This window comes from Carcharhinus amblyrhynchos, chromosome 12, assembly GCF_965287045.1.
Source record: "Carcharhinus amblyrhynchos chromosome 12, sCarAmb.v2.hapA, whole genome shotgun sequence".
Classification (NCBI taxonomy): Eukaryota; Metazoa; Chordata; class Chondrichthyes; order Carcharhiniformes; family Carcharhinidae; genus Carcharhinus; species Carcharhinus amblyrhynchos.
The window spans coordinates 7,859,057-7,876,702 of NC_137335.1; the positions used below are offsets into that span (position 1 = coordinate 7,859,057).

Consider the following 17,646-nt stretch of genomic DNA (forward strand, 5'->3'; position numbering starts at 1 on the left):
AGGGGCAATTTAGCATGCCAATCCACCTAACCTGCACATCTTTGGACACTAAGGGGCAATTTAGCATGGTCAATCCATCTAACCTACACATCTTTGGATACTCAGGGGCAATTTAGCATGGCCAATCCATCTAACCTACACAACTTTGGACACTAAGGTGCAATGTATGATCATAGAATAGTTCATAGAATCCCTACAGTGCAACAGGAGGCCAGTCTGCCCATCTAGTCTGCACCAACCACAATCCCCACGTACTTATCCTGCTAAACCCCTGACATTGAGGGGCAATCCAGCTAACCTGCACATCTTTGGACTGTGGGAGGAAACAGGAGCGCCCGGAGGAAACCCGCGCAGACATGGGGGGAGGGGGGGAACATGCACAGTCCACGCGGACAGTGACCCGAGATCAGAGTCAAACCCTGGTCCCTGGAGTTGTGAGGCGGCAGTGCCACCCCATACATGGTGCATTCACACCAATTAAGGGAAGCTTTCCTCACAGCAACATTACCACACCGGTCAACGAACAAGTCAGTCATGTGCTGTGTTACTTCATCATTTTTGCTTCTGCCTGTTTTCCCATCTCAACGGTTTCTTTTGCCAGCCATTTCTTCAGCGTGAGAGAGTCTTAAGGGAGGGCTGAAAATACATTTGAAACATTTGGAATGGCTTATGCCTTTGCTGCAAACCTTTGAAGTCTGTCCATATACTGCAATTGCTAACCATCGCAAGTAGTTAGGGGTTGACCTCGGAAGCTCTGGGCCGGTGTTAAGCTCGCTGATTTGGAAAGTGCAGCCAAAACAGATTTACAACATCAGAGGAGAAAAGGGAGGCTTATCGCTTAAAGGGAAAAACAAGGTTTTAAAATAGGAATCGGAATAAAATGGCAAGACAGAGCCCCCCTGAGATGCATATCTAGAAATGTTGAGGGATAGTGAAAAATAAAAATAAAAGGAGAAATGAAAATTTATAGAACTGGGACGGCACAGTGGCACAGTGCTTAGCACTGCTGCCTCACAGCACCACGGACTCTGTAATGCCAGGTTCGATTCCCGGCTTGGGTCACTGTCTGTGTGGAGTCTGCACATTCACCCCGTGTCTGCATGGGTTTCCTCCAGGTGCTCCAATTTCCTCCCACAGTCTGAAAGACGTGCAGGTTAGGTGGATTGGCCGTACTAAATTGTCCTTTAGTGTCAGGGGGACTAGCTAGGGCAAATGCATGAGGTTATGGGGATAGGGCTTGGCTGGGATTGTGATCGATGCAGACTCGATGGGCCGAATGGCCTCCTTCTGCACTGTCGGATTCCACGTTTAACATAATGTAGGTAGGAATTCTCCAGCCGTTCACACTGATGGGATTCTCCAGTCACGTCAAGTATCCCTGCCGTGGGTTTCTGACCAGTGTGGGGTGACATCAATGGGAATTCCCACTGGCATCGTTGGGAAGACTGCCAGGTTCTCACTAGAGAATCCCACCACTAGCAAACAACGCGCCATCTCCTCCTGGCAGGAAACACGTGGCTGGGAAGCTGGAGAATCTTGCCCTAATGTCTAAGGGCCTGAGATTTATGGAGCAGGCACAGGGTAATCCCACAAGATTGGTACACTTGTGTGAGGTTAGTGCACCTTTAAGAGATTTTTTTTTAATCACGGTCACAGCCTTTGGTGATGCCATTGGTGGAAGACCATAACACACAGGAGCAGAATTAGGCCACTCGGCCCATCGAGTCTGCTCTGCCATTCAATCATGGCTGATACTTTTCTCATCCCCATTCTCCTGCCTTTTCCCCATAACCCCTGATCCCCTTATTAATCAAAAACCTATCTATCTCTGTCTTAAAGACACTCAATGACCTGGCCTCCACAACCTTCTGTGGCAATGATTTCCACAGATTCACCACCCTCTGGCTGAAGAAATTCCTCCTCATCTCTGTTATAAAGGATCGTCCCTTTGGCTGAAGTTGTGTGCTCTCGTTCTAGGAAGGAGGAGTGACCAAAGATTTTCAGCTTTCAGTTTCGCTTTGGCTAACAAGGTTAGAGGCAGCCTTAGAAACAAGCCGGAAAAGAAGTCTCTTTCTCTCTCTGTTTTGCTTTGAAAATTTTGCCAGTTGGCTGAAAGAAAGGCTTGTTGCCAGGCTGCAGTAAAGAATCAAAGTTTTGTGGAGCTGATCAGACTACAAACTGCTCTGAGTTTTCAAGATCATTTGAAATCAGCATTCAACCCAGGGAACTGGATTCCAGTATCATGTGAGTTTCGGCCCATGCAGTGCTCAATCTGTTTAAAGGGTTTCATTTATTGGACACTGGGTTTGATTGGAACGTCTGATATATATCAGTTAAGGGTTATACATTATTGTGGTAGTTTTGTTTTTGCTTTTAATTGATAAAAGTTATCATTAATTTTCATTCTGTACACGTTAATGATACTCTTATAAATAAACTGGGTTTGATAAAAGCTCCCCAGTGGGTCTTTTGAATCACACCTGAAATTAAACATCTCATGCTTCTCCTAGCCAAATTCAACGTAAAAGAAACTTATGATTCAGGCGGGCTTCGTAAAACACTTTGAACCGTAACACTTGCCTAATGTTACGGCAGGGCCTCACTATAATTCTTTTCACCTCTCTCCCTTCTTGCCAACGGCTAGATTGGCAATCTGGCTGCTAGCCGAGAAAACCAGTGGCTGATGCTCAAAGTCTGGAACAAATGTGGAAGATTGGAAAGAATTTGGAGGGGGTGGGGGAAGGGGGAACAGGTTCAGATCAGGACCTGGAGGGGGCAGAGGAAAAGATTAGCGTTTGGAAGGGAAAGTTGGGGGGTTGGAAAGGAAATTGTGGCCAGGAGCAGAGCCCGCGATTGTAAAACGAGGAAGCCGGAGGGAGATCTCCTGCCTGCTCCTCTCGGCCCACAAGAGGTGCTGTAAAAACTATCGGAGCTAACAAGCCACTGCCTCCATTCGTTGCCAGGTTGCCTCAACCATTAAAATTTGGCGGGCAGCTGCTAAATCGCGATCAAGCTCCCACTGTGTCCAATCTAAACACATTCATGAAGCTCCTTGCCTTCGCAAAGAATATTACCTGTGCTGTAACAACCATGATGGGTGTGTACACGGTGGAATAGGAATGTGCACACACCTTTTATATTTTAAACCCTCGCTCCTCTCTGACAGTCAAAGAGGCTTTAAAGTCCAGGTCTACATTTTGGGAATAATTAGCTGGACGAAGTTGAGTGGCTGTGTTACATTAGCTGATCTCAGCATGGACTGAAATATGAAAAGCAATCAGAACGGAGGGAGGAAAAAAAGAACAAGTAATATGGGATTCAGTGGCCTGCTCTGAAGGTAATTACCATGCGGGGCTTAGTCACAAAAACTCCTTCAAGCTCAGTGGTCATCAGCAGCTGTACACCGTTGGAGGTCACACTGTTCTTCATTATCTGTTGCGTGATGCATCATCTGAACTAATAACCTCTTGGATGGAGAGGGGCTGCTAACCTCGATATAGTCTACCTCATACTACACCACCGCCCACCCCACCGCCCCCAGTCACCACATCATGACCATGCAGCCTCCCCTTAATAAATTATCTCATCGAACATAGAACACTACAGCACAAACAGGCCCTTCGGCCCATAAGTTGCGCCGATGATATCCCTACCTACCAGGCCTATCTATAACCCTCAATCCCATTAAATCCCTTTACTCATCCAGAAGTCTCTTAAAAGACCCCAGCGAGTTCGCCTCTACCACCACCGATGGCAGCCGATTCCACTCACTCACCACCCTCTGAGTGAAAAACTTACCCCTGACATCTCCTCTGTACCTGCTCCCCAGCACCTTAAACCTGTCATCTCCTTGTAAGATTCAAAGGTTGAAGCCAGATCAGCCATAGTCACCCACAGCTCAAACGTCTTTAACTGCTCTTCTGTTCAAAGCTTCGACTGCCGAGGTTTACGATCTTACAAAAACAAACTCAGCCAAGAGATGACATTCAATGCATTTTAAGAAGAAAACTCCTGCTTCGGGGATCGCAGGAACTTCATTGCAGCCTATTTGTGACTAATAGAGTCATGGAGGTTTACAGCAGGGAATAGGCCTTTCGGCCCACTGTGTCTATGCTTTTTTTTAAGCCACTAAGCTAGTCTAATTGCCTGCATTTGAAGCATATCCCTCTATACCCATTGTACCCATGTAACTGTCTAAATGCTTTTTAAAAGACAAATTGTACCCACCTCTACTACTGCCTCTGGCAACTCGTTCCAGACACTCACCACCCTCCGTGTGAAAAAATTGCCCCTCTGGACACTTTCGTATCTCTCCCCTCTCACCTTAAACCTATGTCCTCTGGTTTTAGACTCCCCTACCTTTGGGAAAAATGTGGACTATCTAGCTGACCTACATCCCTCATTATTTTATAGACCTCGATAAGATCACCCCTCAGCCTCCTACGCTCCAGGGAATAAAGCCCCAGTCTATCCAGCCTCTCCTTATAACTCAAACCACTAAGTCCCGATAGCATCCGAGTAAATCTTTTCTGCACTCTTCCTAGTTTAATAAATAAACTTTGACCAGCTAAGTTTACAAGTTGTCAAATTATAAAATTGGAAACTCACTTGCTTACGTGGTCGGACTTTCACCACCCGCCATGGAGTCGGAACGGGAGAGGGATGGATAATGGAAATGTCCGTTGAACTCGGGCAGGATTTCCTGGTCTCGCTTGAGTGAAGCTGTAAAATCGCGCCCCATATTTCAACACAAGTAACACTGTCTTCATCCGTAACTGATGAACAAACTTGACGAGTATGAATTGCGAAGATATGAACTAGGAGCAGGAGTGGGCCATTCAGCCCTCTGAGCCTGTTCTATCATTCAATGAGATCATAGCTGATCTGACTGTAACTTCATACCCACCCCTGGTAACCTCCCACCCCCTCATTAATCAAAAGCTTTTTCTACCTCAAAGACTGTTCCCACTGCCTTTTGAAGAAGGAACTTCCAAAGATTTGCTACCCCTCAAGAGAAAAAAAATTCTCATCTCTGTCTTAAATGGGCGACCCCTAATTTTTGAACAGTGACCCTGCTTCTAAATTCTTCCGTAAGAGGAAACATCCTCTCCACATCCATCAATACCCTTCAGGATCAAGACACCTCTTACTTTTCTAAACTCCAGTGGATACACGTCTAGCCTGTCCACCCTTTCTGCAAATGATAGCCTGTCAATTCCCTGAATTAGTCTGGTAAGTCTTCTCTGAACCATCTACTTCTATCCTTCCTTAAATATGGAGACCAGTATGGTGTATAGTACTCCAGATATGGTCTCACCAGTGTCCTGTATAAATGAAGCATAACCTCCCTACTTCTGTCATCAATTTTCCTCGCAATAAACAATAACATTCTATTAATTTTTCTCCCAATTGCCCTCTGGAATGAAGTCAATCAGTTCAAGGGCAACTGAAGATGGATAATAAATGCTGGCCCAGCCAGTGATACCTATGTCCCACAAATGAATAAGAATAAGGCACTGCAGACGCACGAGGGATATGGGAATCTAGTACAACAGTAGAATTAAGCTGGAGGATCAGCTATGAGGGTGGTATGGTGGCACAGTGGTCAGCACTGCTGTCTCTCAATGCCAGGAACCCCGATTCAATTCCAGCCTCGGGAAACTGCATGGAGTTTGCAAGTTCTCCCTGTGTTTCCTCCGGGTGCTCTGGTTTCCACCCAGATGCTGCAGTGCATCTGGTAGATAGTACACACTGCTGCTACTGAGGTGACAGAAGGAGTGGATGTTTGTAGATGCAGTGCCAATCAAACTCCAAAGATGTGCAGGTTAGGTGGATCGGCCGTGCTAAATTGTCCGTTAGTGTCCCAAGATATTAGTGGGGTAAATACATCGGGTTACTGTGATAGGGATTGGGTAAGTCAGTGCAGATTAGATGGGCCAAATGGTCTCCTTCTGCAATGTAGGATTCTATGATCTTATTCAGTGGCATAGTTGGCGTTATACCACCTACCAATTGTCTCTATATATGTTATGTTCTTAGATTGTTTTACTTAAAGGAGTTAGATCTTGTGACCTTAAGATAACTAGTCATCTGAAACACTGCTCCATCTCAGAGTGGGATATTATATGATGTGGTATTACGATGTAATTCCTCAGATTCTAAAACATCAGGTCGTCTGACTTCCCAAGAGCAATTTTATTGGAAATCAATCGTGTGGAAAAAATAATACCCCTGGCATCTTTCTCGCAAGTTAATATTAAATAGGAGGTGACACTTTCTCAGTTGCTGACAAACTCTCTTACTATGGGGCATGGGCATCACTGGTTGGCAGCATTTATTGTCCACTCTCTCCGCGACCCTAACTATGTATCAACAATATCAGGTTCTTCCTCTAACAGGAATGTAATTTAACCCAGAACCAACATTCTCACTAAGTTAAAAATATCTTCATAGGCCAAATATTATTTCAAACTCTGGGGCAGAATGTTTGGCAAGGATCCACTGGCAGGATTTAATGAGGAACTCCATTGTGGTTTATACCCTTTTACAGTTGTTGCCACAAAAAATCAGAACACCATCAATTGCCCAGGTCTCTTGCTGCCGAATTGGTTGGAAGTGTAAAGGCTGAGGCTGACAGATTTTTTTATGAATTAATGATATCAAGACATCCAGATCTAATGTGGGTAAATCAAGCTCAGTCACAGATGGCCCGAGAATGAATTGGCTGGCAGAAAAGACCTGAGGGGCTGAATGGCCCACTTTCTTTGAGGCGGCACTGCTGCCTCACAGCGCCAGGGCCCCGGGTTTGATTCTGGTCCTGGGTAACTCTCCGTCTGGAGTTAGCACAATCTCCCCATGTCTGCCTGGGTTTCCTCCGCGTGCTTCAGCTTCCTCCCACACTCTAAAGATGTATGTCAGTGGATTGGCCATGCTAAATTGCCCTGTAATGTCCCATGATATGCAGGTTGGGTGGATTGGCCATACTAAATTGCCCCTTTATGTCCCAAGATGTTCAGGTGAGGTGGACTGGCCATGCTAAATTGCTCTTAATGTCTCAAGATGTGCAGGTTGGATAAGTTAGCCATTCTAAATTGTCCCTTAGTGTCCAAAGATGAGTAGGTTAGGTGGATTGGCCATGCCAAATTGCCTCTTAATGTCTCAAGATCTGCAGGTTAGGTGGACTGGCCATGCTAAATTGCTCTTAATGTCTCAAGATATGCAGGTTGGATAAATTAGCCATGCTAAGTTGCCCCTTAGTGTCCAAAGATGAGTAGGTTAGGTGGATTGGCCGTGCTAAATTACCCCTTAGTGTCCAAAGATATCAGGTTAGGAGGATTAGTGGGGTAAATATGTGGGGTTACAGGAATAGGGCCTGGGTCAGATCATCTGTCAGAGAGCTGGCGCAGATTCGATGGGCCAAATGGACTCCTGCACCATAGGATTCTAGGATCCTACGATCTTGTCCCACGCCAAGGCAAGGACTGAATTTTCAGGCCTTGAAGGACAGGCAGCATGCACGTGGCTGTGGCTCTATCCCAGTATTGTAAAGAACATCACTCCCATGGCCCCCATTTCCATTTTGTGAAGGGTTTTACCTGCTGGTAGGTGCACATCCGCTAGTCCACTTCCACTGTTACATAACTGGATGGTAGACCGACAGCCTGTAGTCTCTGCCACTACAATGAGTTCGGGCACAAGTTCGACTGATCAGCTAAACAGGTAGACAAAGAGGAAAGAAAATAGTGCATATTTGCTCCAAACATTTGAGAGGAAGGCTACTTTGTGTATTTTGCTATTCGGCCACGGGATATGGGTGTTGCTCGCTGCCCATCACCGATTGCCCATTCCTAGATGCCCTTGTCCAGAGGGCAGTTGAGAGTCAACCACGTTGCTTTGGCAATGGACCGGGTAAGGACGGCAGATTTCCTTCCCTAAAGGGCATTAGTGAACCAGACGGGTTTTTATGATAATCAACAACGGTTTCATGGTCACCCGCAGATTCTTAATTCCAGATTTTTTTTATTGAATTTGAATTCCACCCTCTGCTGTGGCAGGATTCGAACCCGGTCCCCAGAACTGAGCTGAATTAATAGTCTACTGGTAATACCACTAGGACATCACTTGCCTTTGTCCTGAATATCATCGACTTGAGGCTAACGTTAAGTATGGTTCAACCAGGATGGTTTGCAGATTGGAAGACACTTGTAAATTTATGGTTTCAGGCAAGATTAAGTAAAAAAGCCCAAAATGGTTACTTTTGTTAAAAGTATTTTTGGCACTCAAGTGTGACTTGCAAAATGTGGCATCTGATATATGATGGATGTTCTTGAAACATTCACAGGGAGAGATGTGGCCATTATTGTATTCTGGGGAAACTTGAACGTTCTCCTGAAGGAACGCAGCAGGTCCTCCTGGCCCACAAGGAGTGCTGCAAAACGCACTCATCTGGACCAAGGCATGGGCAATGACATGTTAAAAACTGGCAATGAGTTGCTGGTTCTGGTTGCTAACTAACCAGAATGGTTGTCATTCTCAACACTGCGATCTTAAGAGGTTTGCTGACGGAAGTTCACAAGCGTGTTTAATGAAAGGGTATTTTGCAAACACATGTTGGTTTACTGTTTCTTTGGCAAAACATTTTTGAGGTTGGCTGCCCACACCTCCACACCCATCCCCACAGGACAACACCCCAACATAATTATAGAAACCCCACAGTGCAGGAGGAGGGCATTCAGCTTGAGTCTGTGCAACAACAGGCCCTATCCCCACAGCCCCACACATTTACCCTGTTAATCCCCCTAACCTTCACATCTTGGGACACTAAGGGGATACTTAGCACGGCCAATCAACCCAATCCAACCTAACCCCCACATCATTTAGGGAGGAAAGTGGAGTGCCTGGAGGAAACCCATGCAGACACAGGGTGAACGTGCAGACTCCACACAGACAATGACCCAAGCCTGGAATCGAACCCGGGTCCCTGGTGCTGTGAGGCAGCAGTGCTGAACACTGTGCCACCGTGCTGCCCCATCTCGAACCAACATCTAAATAATGGCATGAAGGGAGGATTCCACAAAGGATTTCTCCGGATTGATCAGGATTTCCAATTCCCACCAAGGTACGAGCAGTCAAAGTGGTAACACAGAACATGGAGTCCAGTCACTGGTGGGCAAGTGGTGCAGAAGTTCACAAGCATTAGTTGGATGCAGGTCGGAATTTGGAATCCTTACGAGGGGAAAATGACATATATTTATGATAAACAGCACCCCCCTCCAGCAACTCCCCCCCGCCGTCCCCCAAGACCCCCAACCTGCATTTCTCATGATTGTCAGCCAGAGAGTGGAATGCTCTGACAGTCCACACCCCTCCCCACCACTGCTGCTGTCGAGGACAGAGAATTTAAGACCGTAAGATATAGGAGCAGAATTAGGCCATTCGGCCCATCAAGTCCACTCCGCCATTCAATCATGGCCGATATGATTCTCATCCCCATTCTCCTGCCTTCTCCCCGTAACCCTCGATCCCCTTATTAATCAAGAACCTACCTATCTCTGTCTGAAAGGCACTCAATGGCCTGGCCTCTGCAGCCTTCTGTGGCAAAGAGTTCCACAGATTCACCACTCTCTGGCTGAAGAAAGCCCTCTGCATCTCAGTTTTAAAGGAGCATTTCCTTCATTCTGAAGTTGTGCCCTCGAGTTCTAGTCTCTCCCACTGGTGGGAACATTCTCTCCATGTCCAGTCTATCCAGGCCCTTCAGTATTTTCTAAGTTTTAATTCGAAAGCCCCCTCATCCTTCTAAACTCCATCAAATACAGACCCCTTAACCGCATCTCAAATGATAAACCCTACATTCCTGGGATCGTTCTTTGGAAGTCTGGCACTCAGCCAAATCTCGTTTCCCTGCAGTGGGACCAGAGAAGCCATGGGTGAGGTCGGAGAATCTGGCTCAGGGTCACAAAGAGCAAAGTTATTCTCAGAACACACTGGAGAACCTCATACAGTCACAGAATCCCTACAGTGCAGAAGGGGGCCATTTGGCCTATCAAGTCTGCACTAACTCTCTAACAAATTCTCCCATCCAGGCACTATCCCCACATCTCCACGTATTTACCCCCTCCCCCTAACCTACACATCTGTGGACACAAAGGGGAAATTTAGCATGGCTAATTCCACCTAACCTACACATCTTTGGGCATGAAGGGGCAATTTAGCATGGCCATTCCACCTAAACTACACATCTTTGGAGTGTGGGAGGAAATCAGAGCATCGGCAGAAACCCATGCAGACATGGGGAAAAAGTCCAAACTTCATGCAGACACCCAAGCCGGGAATCGGACCCGCGTCCCTGGCATTGTGAGGCAACAGTGCTAGCCACCATGCTACTGTGCCACCCAATGTGGCAGCTCTGGTTCAGGTGGCAGTGCGTATGATTCCCACTCTAGAGGCTTAAGCACCGATACCTAGGCTGGCACTCCCAGGGCAAGGGGCAATGCTTCATTGGAGATGCCCTCTTTGGGATGAGATCGGAACAGAAACACCTCTGAGTGGGCATTAAGGTGTCACGGCACCATGAGGAGTTACTGCTCATGTTTGTGGCAATTATCACTCAACCAATATTACAACAAAGGAATCCCCTGGCCAATATCGCACTGTGAATTATGTATATCAACTGGCTGCTGCGTTTCCTACAACAGTCACAGCCCTTCAAGTTAACATCATTAGCTGCAAGAAGTTAGGAATGTCCCATAAAAGGCACTGTAGCAATACAAGTCTTTCATTCCAAGAAAATAGATTTTCAAGTCACCCATTGTGTTAATCCATTTTCAGACTGGTTGCACTGCTCTCAGAACCACAGCATCTGTACAACGAGGTCACTAAGCAATGTAGGAAGTCTCTTCCCTCCCCAGTCTTTGCTGGCACTGCTTTTCAAAAAGAAAAACAGTATTGTGCAAAAATAGTTTCCAAGTACGCGGGGAACAATTGAAGGAAAAACTCACAATAACTTTATAGAGAGACAAGGTCCGAATTAATTAGCCAAATGTGAAGCAATTCCATCGATAAAATGTGGAAAAACACAACATCGCGTCCCATCCACCTTCAAGGTATAAGTTTAGATCAGTACCAAAACAAAATAGTGGGTCACATCGCTGGAGTACTGTGTGCAGTTTTGGGCGCCGCACCTGCGCAAGGATATTTTGGCCTTGGAGGGAGTGCAGAGGAGGTTTACTAGGCTGATACCGGAGTTGAGGGGGTTGAGCTATGAGGAGAGGCTGAATAAACTAGGCTTGTACTCGTTAGAGTTTAGAAGAATGAGGGGAGATCTCATTGAGACGTATAAGATGATGAATGGGATGGATAGGATAGAGGTGGAAAGACTCTTCCCGCTCAAAAAAGACAGTAGGACTAGGGGGCACAGCCTCAAGATAAAGGGGGGGCAGTTCAGAACGGAGTTGAGGAGGAACTTCTTCACTCAAAGGGTGGTGAATCTCTGGAATTCTCTGCCCGTTGAAGTGGTGGAGGCTGCCTCGCTAAATATTTTTAAGAAGCGGGTTGATGGGTTTTTGATAAGAGAGGGGATTAAGGGTTATGGGGAGAGGGCGGGAAAGTGGAACTGAGCCACGACAGATCAGCCATGATCTTATTGAATGGCGGGGCAGGCTCGAAGGGCCAGATGGCCTACTCCTGCTCCTATTTCTTATGTTCTTATGTTCTTATGTTCTTATGTTCTTAAATTTCCAAACCCTTAATGATAGCGTGCCATGGTGGCGCACGGTTAACACTACTGCCTCATAGTGCCAGGAATCTGGGTTCAATTCCAGCCTCGGGGTGACTGTCTGCGTGGACTTTGCACCTTCTCCCCATGTCTGCGTGGGTTTCCTGCATAGTGTTGGGGAAAGTTACAGAACAAAGAGATCGAGGTTCATAGCTCCTTGAAAGTGGGGTCACAGGTGGACAGCGTGGTGAAGAAGCCATTCGGCATGCTTGGTTTCACTGGTCAGATTACAGGAGTTTGGAATGTCTTGCTGAAGTTGTACAAGACATTGGTAAGGCCACACTTGGAATGCTGTGCACAGTTCTGGTCAGCCTATCATAGAAAAGATTTTACAACTAGAAAGAGTGCAGAAAAGATTTACTAGGATGCTACTGGGACTTGATGGTTTGAGTTATAAAGAGAGGCTGGATACTGGGACTTTTTTCTCTGAAGCGTAGAAGGTTTGGGGCTGATCTTATAGAGGTCTATAAAATAATGAGGGGCATAGACAAGTTAGATAGTCTAGGCTAACTTCATAAATATACCATGGAGCTTCTGATCTGGTCCCTAACACATGGATGGGGGTTCGGCTATCATGAAGAGTTTAGCGAAACTAAACAAGGAGAAACTGTCCCCAATGGCTGAAGAGTTGATAAAGAGAATGGAGGATATAAAATGTTTGGCAACAACAGAGGTGGCGCGAGGAACAAGTTTTTTAAGCCACGGCCGGAATGTTACAGCGGGATTTTGCCAAATTCTCCGACTTTGTGCGGTGGGAGAGCTGAGTGAACAGCTCGCACCCTATGAGTTTTTAGGGTTATTAATACACTGCCTCAAGAGTGAGGGATATAAATCCAACAGTAGCCTTCAAAGTGGATGGGAGGCCAGAGAATCATACACCCTTTCCAATAATTCACAGGTTAAACGTTACACATGAGGCAGATTGTCTTGACAAGACAGTCACAACTAAAATGCTGCAGGTAAGTTTGTGGTGCAGCCAACGGACAAATTCAAGAACATAGCCAGCATTCTGATCTGGATTCAGGGCAACGTTCCAGCCTCAACGTGGAACAGCTACTTCAGAGAAAGCACTAAAGCCACAACTTCTACAATCACCGCAGCCACAGCAAGTTAATGGACAAAATGGATTTGAGGAATATGACATAACACTGGGCACAGTGTTAATTTTCCCACTCCAATGGCCTACTTATCCAGCCACTGGATAGCACAGAACAAGAGTGAGGCCATTGATTCAATGCCGGCTCTTTGGAAGAACAACCTACATATTCATACTCCCCTCCTTTTACTCCCGTTTGGTTAGCTGCTGCCTCACAGCCCAGGGATCCAGGTTCAATTCCGGCCTCGGGACACTGTCTGTGTTGGGTTTGCACGTTCTCCCCATGTCTCCTCTGAGTGCTCCAGTTTCTTCCCACAGTGCAATGGTGTGCTGGTTAGCTAGATTGGCCATGTTAAACTGCCCTTTGGTGTCCAAAAATATGTAAGTTAGAATCATAGTACCCTACAGTGCAGGAGGAGGCCATTTGGCCCATCGAGTCTGCACCGAACGCAATTCCACTCAGGCCCTATCCCCATAATCCCAGACACTAAGGGGTAATTTAGCATGGTCAATCCCCCTAACCCGCACATTCTTGGACGGTGGGAGGAAAGCAGAGCACCCGGAGGAAACCCACGCAGACACGGGGAGAATGATCAAACTCCACACAGACAATGACCCAAGCCGGGAATCGAACCTGGTTCCTGGTGCTGTGAGGCAGCAGTGCTAACCACTATGCCACCCACAGGTGGATGGCCATGCTAAATTGCCCCTTAGTATCCATGGGTCTGTAGATTAGGGAGGTTAGCAGGATAAATAAGCAGGGTTAAGGGGATAGAGAGGTGCAGTGGGGAGGGGATTTGGGAGGTATGCTCTATTGGTGAGTCAGTACAGGCTCAATGGGCCAAATGGCTCCTTCTGCACTGTAGAGATTCTATGATTTTGGTGTTTATCCCTTTTGAAGGCAGCTATTGAACCTGCACCCAGCCCGTTACGAGGGAATGCATTCCACACCCTAACACCCTGCGTCAAAATCTTTTGCCTCAAGATCCCTGCCGAACATTTGAAGCCTCTTTGCCAAGGCCTCACCCAATGGAATAAAGGCCCCTTATTTATTCTCGTTTCAATTCTTCCTGCTTTTCAAACACTCATCCATTGCTCTTATTATCTCTGGACTTCAGTATCCCATTGGTCTCTCTGGCTGTTTTCCTAACACGCACCGTCTGTACAAAATAATCATCTAAAACCTCTCTTGCCTGTCTCGCCAAGTCACGCTCATCCATCACCAACCCGCTCACTGACCTACATAACGCTTCGAGTGCCTCGATTTTAAAATTCTCATCCTAGTTTTCAACTCCTTCTACGGTCTTGACAGCCATCTCTCCTCTCGCCTCCCGACTCTGTAACGTTACCAAGTTTGACTCTTTTTTTTTTAAAATTCAACGCAGGATGTGGGCCTCGCATTTACTGCCCATCCCCTAACTGCCCCCTTGAGAAGGTGGTGGTGAGCTGCCTTCTTGTTCCGCCGCAGCCCACGTGCTGACCCACGATGCCATTAGGGAGGGAATTCCAGCAAAGGAACAGCGACGTATTTCCAAGTCAGAATGGTGAGTGGTTGGAGGGGAACTTGCGGGTGGTTGCGTTTCCCGTGTACCTGCTGCCCTCGTCTCTGGCGCTCCTCCAATTCCGGCCTCCCCTGTATCCCAAATTTCTTTGGTCTGCCACCGGATCACTGGCTGGCCTTAAACGCTGGAAATTTCCTCCCTAAACTTTGCCATCTCCTCCAGGGCACTCCTTAAAATCTCCCTCTTCGACGAAGCTTTTAGTCCTAGATGTCACATTTGGTCGAGCAATTGTGTGAACCATCTTAAATTTTTTAAAGTTTATTTTGTTAGTCATAGAATCATAGAATCCTACAGTGCAGAAGGAGGCCATTCGGCCCATCAAAGCTGCACCGATCACATTCCCACCCAGGCCTTATCCCCATACCCCTACTCACTTACCCTAGCTAGTCCCCCTGACGCCAAGGGGCAATTTAGCAAGGCCAATCCACCTAACCCGCACATCTTTGGACTGTGGGAGGAAACAGGAGCACCTGGAGGAAACCCACGCAGACACGGGGAGAACGTGCAGACTCCTACAGTGACCCAAGCCGAGAATCGAACCCGGGGTCCCTGGCGTTGAGAGGTAGCAGTGCTAACCACTGTGCCTCCCCGCCGCACTGCGTCACAAGTAGACTTATATTAACACTGCAATGAAGGTACTGTGAAAATCCCCTAGTCGCCACACTCCGGCACCTGTTTGGGTACACTGAGGAATTTAGGCCAATGCACCTAACCAGCACGTGTTTCAGACTGTGGGAGGAAACCACAACATCCGGAGGTAACCCACGCAGACACGGGGAGAATGTGCAGACTCTGTACAGACAGTGACCCAAGACCAGGAATCAAACCCGGGTCCCGGTGCTAGCCACTGTGCCACCATGCCTCACCACCACCTGAGGGAGACTTTAGGCAACGCTGTTGTATAAACACAGCCCAGACAACGAGTTAGCCACAAACCCTCAAATAATGTGAAGATTTACAACAGCTCTGAATGGAGGTGACAAAGCAATAACACCAAAATCATAATTACGTCAGAACAGCAGTGACTTTACTGCAACCAACGCAGCAAATGGATTGAGAATTCCTAATCACTTATTCAGAAAGAAAATGGGAAGTATACAGGATGATTCTGCAGTCCTGCCTGATTTATGCATTCAGAAATGACAGCTGAAATGGTAGGATTTATTTCCCAAGTCCATCGGGGAAAAGTTCTCCAGACTGATTCCTGGAATGGCAGGATTGTTTTCGAGGAGAAATTGGGTCAACTGGCCCTGTATTCACTGGAGTTTATCATGGAATTCTACAGTGCAGAAGTAGGACATTCGGCCCATCGAGTCTACACCGACCACAATCCCACCCAGGCCCCATCCCCCTAGCTCCATACATTTGCCCTAGCTAATCCCCCTGACACTAAGGAGTGATTTAGCATGGCCAATCCACCTAACCCACACATCTTTGGACTGTGGGAGGAAACCAGAGCACCCGGAGGAAACTCATGCAGACACGGGGAGAACATGCAAACTCCACACAGACAGTGACCCAAGCCGGGAATTGAACCCAGGTCCCCGGCGCTGTGAGGTAGCAGTGCTAACCACTGTGCCACCCTGTGTGTGTAGGTAGGATGTGTGTATGGGCTGTGTGTGTGTATGGGGTGTGTGCATGTGTGTGTGTATGTGCATCTGTGTAGGTGGGTGGTGTGTGTAGGTGGGTGGTGAGTGTGGGTGGGTGGGGTGTGTGGGGTTGGGGATTGTGTGGGTGGAGTATGTGTGTATTCTTGTCTGGGGTGTGTGTGTGCTTGCCTCGGGTGTGTGGGTGGGTGTGCATTTGTGCAAATATGTGTGCGTCTATCTGTACATGTGTGTGCTCCCACAGTCCCAAGGAGTGCTGGTTAGGTGGATTGGCCATTCTAAATTCTCCCTTATCTCCCAAGATGTGTAGGGGGATCAATGGGGTACATATGTGGCGTTATGGGGATAGGGCTGGGGTGCGATTGTGGTCGGTACGGACTCACTGGCCCGAATGGCCTCCTTCTGCACTGTGGGGATTCTAAGATTCTATGATATCAGCTGCCACTTGGAAAATGTCATGTACAAACACATTCCCAACCCCCCCAGACTCCCAATCCTGCCAGACTCCCAACCCCCCGAGACTCCCAATCCCGCCAGAATCCCAACATTTTATGAAGAAACAAAATAAAAATGGGGGGGTAAGTATCCATTTGTTTGAGCGGATTCTGGGAGTGCTTTGAGAAAAATTCCCATCGTTTGGCACTGATAGTAAATTCATAAACTCATCTCTAACAAATGCACTGCAAAAAGCACTTTCAAAACTTTCCACATCAGATTGAGAAGTTAATATAGTCTGACTCAGTACAACTACTTGCATTTATAGCACAACCTAATAGAGAAAAATGCCCAAGACACTTATCCAGGGCACATTTATTTTTCTTTCTGAATTGGTCAGACTTACGCTCAATATATGAAAAGCTGTTTTCAAATCTAGAAACAACTAATCATATTTCAAGTAAATTAACTATGAATACAAGCTCTGCCTTCATCTATATTACACTCCTGGCTTTTTTCACTGGTGCCAATTGATTTGTTTTGCCCTAACGACTGTGCCACCCACTTTGCCCTGTACCAAGGTAAGTTACACTGATGTGGGAGATCTCAATGGTAGAGATGACAGAGACACCACCCCCCCAATCCTCCCAACCTGCACATCTTTGGATACTCAGGGCCAATTTAGCATGGCCAATCCCCCTAACCTGCACATCTTTGGAGGAAACTGGAGGAAACCCAAGCAGACATGAGAAGAACATGCAGATTCCATACACACAGTGACCCAAGGCAGGAATTGAACCTGGGTCCCTGGCGCTGTGAGGCAACAGTGCTAACCACTGTGACGCACAGACTGCAGCGGTCCAAGATGGCAGCTCACCACGACCTTCTCAAGGGCAATCAGGGATGGGCAATAAATGCTGGCCTCACCAGCGATGCCCACATTCCATGAATGAATGAATAAAATAAGTGGGTGGACTGGCTTAGGGAGTTTGGGACTAAAACTCAAAGAAAAACAATCCTGTTTCTATGTCCCGTGTCTACAATTGGCAAAATAATATGTGCTGGGAAGAAAAGTCATTCGATCAGCCATGATCTTATTGAATGGCGGGGCAGGCTCGAAGGGCTAGATGGCCTACTCCTGCTCCTATTTCTTATGTTCTTATGATTTTTTTT

At 47.0% G+C, this 17,646-nt stretch overlaps 1 protein-coding gene across 3 annotated transcripts in view; it reads right to left on the minus strand.

Moving 5' to 3' along the window:
* The window catches only part of LOC145350763 (1-phosphatidylinositol 4,5-bisphosphate phosphodiesterase beta-4-like), a 451,544-nt gene that overhangs the window by 315,025 nt on the left and 118,873 nt on the right, over positions 1-17,646 (minus strand). For all 3 annotated transcript variants that reach the window (XM_080200036.1, XM_080200037.1, XM_080200034.1), the window contains exon 3: positions 7,596-7,711. The gene's annotated coding sequence lies outside the window, so the exon portion shown is untranslated. The remainder of the gene's footprint in view (positions 1-7,595; positions 7,712-17,646) is intronic.